The sequence below is a fragment of the Mytilus californianus genome, unplaced genomic scaffold, assembly GCF_021869535.1.
Source record: "Mytilus californianus isolate M0D057914Y unplaced genomic scaffold, xbMytCali1.0.p SCAF_2, whole genome shotgun sequence".
Lineage (NCBI taxonomy): Eukaryota > Metazoa > Mollusca > Bivalvia > Mytilida > Mytilidae > Mytilus > Mytilus californianus.
In genome coordinates this window covers 108500603-108507948 of record NW_026262668.1, presented here as the reverse complement: position 1 = coordinate 108507948, position 7346 = coordinate 108500603, and positions in this window count along the sequence as shown.

Genomic DNA, 7346 nt, shown 5'->3' with positions numbered 1-7346 from the left:
TAACCACATTAAACAAGGATTATGAACTAGGTGGAGCTGGAAATGTCGTTTGCAATTTGATAGAGATGTGTTTTTCTGTTGAGTTTGTCACAATTATCGGTGAGAAAGATGAAGCTATAATCAATTTACTAAAGGATAAAGGCATACGTGAAGACGGTATTTTAAGATGTCCAAATTACCGTGTTAAGGTTGTCTCAAGATACTTTGCCAATCGACATCAATTTTTGCGAGTAGACAAGCATGTTGATAGTAAAGTAAAAGACCTAACTGAAAACAGACTTCGAGACCTCATAAAGAACAAGATGACTACTGTAAAGTACGATGCTATTGTTTTGTCTGATTACAGAAAGGGAGTTTTTTCTGAAAAGACAACAAAAGAGATAATTTCTGGAGCAAGTGTTCTAGGAATTCCCACCATTGTTGATCCGAAAAGAGGAAACTATCAACGATTTCAAGGGGCAACCTATATAAAACCAAACAAAGAAGATGTAAGTTACTTTATGGACAATTGTGTTGTTACAGAGAGCAACATACCCATGATATGTAAATTATTTTGCGAACGTTTCAATATAGAATATTGTATCTTAACACTAGCCGAAGATGGAATAGCCTTCTACAAGAAAGATGAGAGCGATGGCCTCATCTTTGGTGTTCTCCCTACAATAAAAAATGTGGATGTAGTTGATGTATGCGGTGCTGGGGATACATGTCTAGCTGCTATCGTATTCGGAGTATGTCATCAATGGCCATTAGACAAGACATGTAACTTTGCAAACATTTGTGCAGCTAACGTTATAGAAAAATATGGGACAATACCTGTTAGGATGCTAGATATAATTCATAGAGTAGTGTACAGCCAAAAGGAACTTGTTAACATAAGGCGTCTTATTCCAAAAGAATCAACCATTGTCTTAACTACAGGGTGTTTTGATTTATTACATGAAGGTCATATAGAATCTCTTCGACAAGCAAAAGACCTTGGTGGTCTTTTATTTGTGGCCTTAAATTCGGATATATCCGTGAAGAAAAACAAGGGAGACAAAAGACCAATCATACCTGAAAAAGATCGCTTAACTATGATTATGGCTACAAAGTATGTAGATTTTGTTGTCATGTTTGATGAGGAAGTTCCGTTTTGGATTGTAGACACCCTAGACCCAGATATTTTTGTGAAGGGTCCTGATCGTACAGAGGCCGATCTACGAAAGCGTTTTCCAGACATTAAACAACTACACATTACAGACAGTAAAGGTATATCAACTTCCGGTATTATAGAGAAAATAAGAAAATTATGACCATTTGTTAACCACTTTCCGCAAAGGTGTCATGCAAAGGTGTATGCGTGTAACTGTTGAAGAGCTATATGACAAAAAAGCACCTAAAAATAATAGCTAAATCCATCTAAGGTCAACTTTGCCTGAGGGAGTTGAGACCTTAGTTTCTTGATAATTTATAAATTAATAAACGGAAATTTTAGAAATGTATGTTATCAATCATGACAGTATGTTATCAATCATGACAGTATGTTATAACTCATGTCAGTACAGTTGAACATGTGACTCCGTATATGTAATGACCACTGAGGTGATGGGAACTAATAGTCCACCAGCAGCGGTATCGACCCAGTATTGTTAAATATAACTAATTTGATTTGTTCAGGGAGAGTCACATGTTCAACTGTATTTTAGAGGTAGACCGAAAACGGCAAATAGAAAAGTGATATAGGACAGTTATATTTTTAAAATATAAACTCAATACTTTGTGATGCAATCATTACAACCAATCAAATGAATGTTTGCCCTATTTCCAGCGTATTAATTATAATAACATAACAATTGAAGTCTTTGTTTGAGGTCAATAAGAGTATATATCGACCAAAGGAAGAATATCAACCTCGGACTTTGTCCTCTGTCTATATACTTCTTTCATGTCGATTTATCCTCGAATCGACCACATTCAAAGGCCCTATTATAAACTGTATAATATATCTTTTTGAGTTTTTGGAGTTCTGGAATTTGTGTTTTGTTAGCTTGCTACTCAGGAGTTTCTGATTTTCTTGAGACAAACTCTTATCAGTCAGTGTTATCTTCAGCGTGATCTTAAATGATTTATAAAGGTCGCTATCAATAACTAGTCGATTCTTATCAGAAGTCTGTGTCAGAGAGAAACCGTAAATATATTTCCCTGATATTTTACATTCTTTCAATTTTAACTCTCATCATCTGCCTTTATCGTTGGGTATAAAAAATGTATTATAACAGCCTTTCAAATAGTTGATTCTATATTTAGAGAAGTACATGAACGCAAAATCTCAAACAGTTAACATTTGAATGGAATGGAACTTGGTAGTCTACCTTTATTCCAGGCAACGTACTATGTTTTAGGGATACATTTTCGATATCTAACTTACTAATTTTCTCCATTTTGTGGTGTCTGGATAGTAGTTTCAATGAAGTTTGCATGTTCGATGGTCTTCACCACTAAAATGTCAATATTTAAAAATTCTCCATGATTTTATGTAGTACCTTTTATATATTAACATAATTTTTTAATTCATCTAAAAACTAAGGTTGCAAACCCCAGAATGAAAGACCACTATTAATGTGTTATACCTTATTTCGCTATGTTGCTCATTATGTATTATGAATAGCTGTCCATCCTGTATGCTCTGAGTTTTCCGGATGAAAGTAAAACAGAATTTATAATTGTAGAAAGTAACTACATGATTAATGGATTCATGTGTTGTTTTCGCTGCGTTGAGTTGAAAACTACAGTAAAAATTGAAGTATTACGACATTTGGCAAAATCACCTGATAGAGTTTGTTGCTGTGAATTCTTATATACTTAGCAGATAAGTCGTGGTTTCCAATGAGAGAATATAAAATGTATTAATACTTTCCATTGTTTCTTGTAGTAAATGTCCTTTAAAACTACGAAAGTAGAAAGGAGACATTTGTTATTATTGCCAGAAAAAAATATTACACATGTCATTATAGGAAATTGATGTTATTTATAAATTCCATATGAGATTTGGATTATATTTAAATGATTTAATAATCGTACGGTTTATCCTAGTATATTTGTCCTTAAATCTGAATCATGAAAACTTATTTTCGTTTTAACTCGATACTTTCTAAAACTACAAATTGCAAACACCGAAGAAATTATCATGATTCTGCGCAATAACCTTTCAACGACACTATGTGAATACTAACGACAAAGGTCAAAGTAAAGGCGGACTGGAACGTTATTCCAAAAATTAAATGTATTTTGAAAAGATCATTTATCCTTTCAAGCATCCTCAAATCATTAAAATAAGTGTTGAAATGTGTATTCAAAGACAACTTAAATTTTTTTGTTCACATAAACCACACACAGAGATACCACATAAAACAGCCTCAATGAACAAATCAAAATGTAGGCGTTTGGGAAGTTTTAAATGATGAAAGATTATATTTGTTTAACGAATTACACGACTGTAATTAAAGAATTGCCATAGTCAAGAAGGGATTTAACTGTCGAAAATGGAATTTTACTGGACTCTTTTAACTGTCTCCACACTGACATATTTAATCATAAAACTACACAACAAATTACAGTTGTATATTGAGTTCACTTAAGAAAAAGAGAATACATTGATCAGTGTTATGTTACTTTTAAAAAAAGTATGATACAAATAGCAGTTACAGCAGTTTACCCAACTTATTGGTAACTATGTCTATAAAAAAAAACAAGAAATGGTAATGAAATAATCTTCTAATACTCTTGTATTGGTTTTATATGGTGTTTTGAAAGGGGTCACAGCTAGATAAAACAAGGTCGGCTTGACACTTTAACGTACATCTTGAATTCAACAGTAAAGTCGCTTGAGAACTAAACAATACGTCAAAATAGCATATTCAGAACGAGAGCATGATAATATGATTTGTAAAAGACCGACACGCTGAGCCGGATATGAACATGCTAAAGCACACGGCCACAGTCCACAGAAAGACATGTCAGCGGTCCCGGCCACATTATTCTGAATCCGAGCCGAACAGTCTTTGATCTTCCTCCTAAATGCCGTGCGCTTAGCTTAGAAGCAGCAAATATACCAACTTTATGTCTTTGTTTTGGCCCGTATGAAGAGCCATTCGGATCATAATGCAGTTGTTGACACGTTCTCTAAAGAAACGTGTTGCAGTTGGTTCGCGTGTCCTAGAGCAATGCGTTGTTGGTGGTTCGCGTACCCTAGAGCAATGCGTTGTTGTTGGTTCGTGTACCCTACCACAACACGTACCAGTTAGTTCGCGTAGCCTAGAGTAACACAGAACAGGTCCTTCGCGTTACTTAGAGCAGCGCTTTGTTGGTGGTTCACGTACCCTACATCAACACGTATACCAGTTAGTTCGCGTAGCCTATAGTAACGTAGAACAGTTCCTTCGCGTTACTTAGAGCAACGCGTTGTTGGTTTTTCGCGTACCCTAGAGCAACGCGTTGTTGGTGGTTCGCGTACCCTAGAGCAATGCGTTGCTGTTGGTTCGTGTACCCTACACCAACACGCACGAGTTAGTTCGCGTAGCCTAGAGTAACGCAGAACAGTTCCTTCGCGTTACTTAGAGCAACACGTTGCACCTATTGCACGTTTGATTTGTTAACTAACTGTTACGCGTTGCTCTAGGGTACGCGAACAAAATGAAACGCGTTTCTCCGGCGAACGTTTAAAAAGTTGCATTGTGACCAGAATGGCCCTTCATAGACCAGGCGGCGGTTTGAACCCACGAGACCACCGATGACAGAATAACCATGAGCAAATATTAAGTTTTCGTTATCTGTATTGCATGGTTTTGTCTGTTTTTCAAACTTTTGTATAAATTTCATCAGGTGATTCATTAAAACACCCCAATTTGAACGTGATGCGTCATGATGATGGACACGACGGCATCTTCGACGAAGAGCATTATTGAAAATATCAATCGTATTAACCGAGCTTCAAAGGGGGCTTGATAAAATAGCCGAACCCTTAATTTTGTGATGACAGCCATAAGATACAGTTCCCAGTTGTGGGATCCAGAAGTCATCATTTTGGCTACTGTAACGACGGTTAGTTCCGTTTGATTTTTTTGTGTCAGTAGGATTAATGGTGAATTTAGTTTTCACTATCTAAATGTAAGAGATAAATTAGAACTGGTAACATGTGTCCTGGTGGACACATATTACTAGTATAAAAAGTCCATGGTTACAGAATTTACTAGTATTTTTAGTCCTAGGTCAGTAATTTATGTAACCTGACTAATTTTCGTAGGAATTCAGGTCCTTCTCATCAGGTTAACACGTCCATGTCCCTTATTTCACTTGAAAGAGATCATTTGCATGTAAACAATGCGATTTTCAATTGCTATGTTTTAATATTGTATAACAGTTGTGCACTAATCTTTTAATAAAATTTATGTCCCAGACAAACTTTCCTAGGAATTTCCATGTCATTAATATTCCTATTACGTCCTTTATTTTACTAGGCAAATTTGTAAGGAAAGAAATCATGCAAACAATGGAATTTTTCATTGTTATGTTTTAATAATTGGTTAAACAGTTGTGCATTAATCTTTTAATAAAACTTACGTACCCAGACTAATTTTCCTAGGAATTTATGTCCATGTTATTATTATTCCTAGGCAAAAACGACCATTTCCTTGATTATCCTGAAAATAAGTGCCAGACATATTTTACTAGTTATTGACTTATTTTCCTAGGAAAATTTATCCTGGGACTTACATTCCTAGGAAAATTTATCCTGGGACTTACATTCCTAGGAAAATTATGGTCATGGACTTGATTACCTAGTAAAAATGGTCCAGGGGACAAATTTTACTGCCGGACCGGATTTACTGTTACATACACACGATCGTGTTTGAAAGTAATAGTTTGTTGTGTGAATAATGACATGAATAAGAGAGAAAAATGTTACTGGATACAAACATACATACATCTATAATACTAAAATAGCGAGGTCCAATTTGTTAGCCGTCATGACGTAAACACGACTAATCAAAGAATTCAACTTTATATATAACTAATATAGGACAATGGTGTTGATTCCAGGTCCTTTTGTTTTCCACATAATTAATAATGCCAATAATTAACAAGTTCCGGGTCGAATCCGATACCGATACCAATAGTATATGTCTCATGTATGTATGTTCTGTATCTTCCTCCTGTAATAAGAGCACTACCATGGGTCATGGTGTAAAGGAGGACATTTAATACACTGTATAGGTTCAGATTTAGTATGAGCTTTTGCCTACCCAGTTTCACAGCCTTGATGTGACGGGTCTTACTACCAGAATGTTAACCTTCCTCAAAACAATATGTTCAATGCAATAAAACCAATTATATACAAAATGAGGGACAAGGTCCCCCGGGTGCCGCACAAATGCCATGGCAACGAACAGAAAACCGGTAAGGACATACTTAGATTCCTGAAACAAATCTGACAAAGCTATTTCAAAGATGTTGAAGAATTCTCTCTGCAAATATGTCCACGTCCGCTCTCAATGGCATGAACCAAGCATTCGCGGTTGTAGTAAGAAAACCAGGATGGGTATAAACAGAAAGATTTTGAAAACAGAGAAAACTGTGCACCTTACAATCAACATGACTTTATCAGATGGCAAATACGAATACTAAAAAATCAGGCTAAAAAGGGGCTACAATTCAGTCACTTACCCGCGATGTCGCAGGTGTGTTCTAGTAGTTACTATTTTTCAAAGATGTTTACCAGATTGAACATATTGTTAAAGCTCACTGCTTGTTTCATATAAAAAAAGGAGATGTTGTATGATTGCAATGAGACAACTATCCACCAAATACCAAAAAGGAACAAGAGCTAAACAATACAGGTTATCGCACGATTCTCATCAATGAACAAACCCGTAATAGTAAGAAATACTAGGCCCCAGGATACTAAAATAGCTCCTCTTTGTAAATATGTTTGTACATGTATGCACTGTATTAATCATTCTGTCCTTTTGTCATGTGTCCGTTTGTTCGTAAATGACAATATACACGGAAGTTTTTAAACAGAAATCTTCCAATTACCTGATGTTCAGTCATTTGTTATTAATTTGTAACAATACTAGTATCCGATATAGCCTTATTTTCCAGTGGAACCTAAATTGTCATCCCTTCATCCTAAACGACTCCTTATATGCAGGATCTACCTTTTGTAATTATTGTCGCTGTCGTTCTGAACATGCATGCAATATTTGTAGCTGGGCGTAAAGCAAACAACAATCAGGCAATCCCACTACCATAAATATCTTAATGCCCCAGTTTCTAGATGAGTACACTTAATTCGGAAGACAATT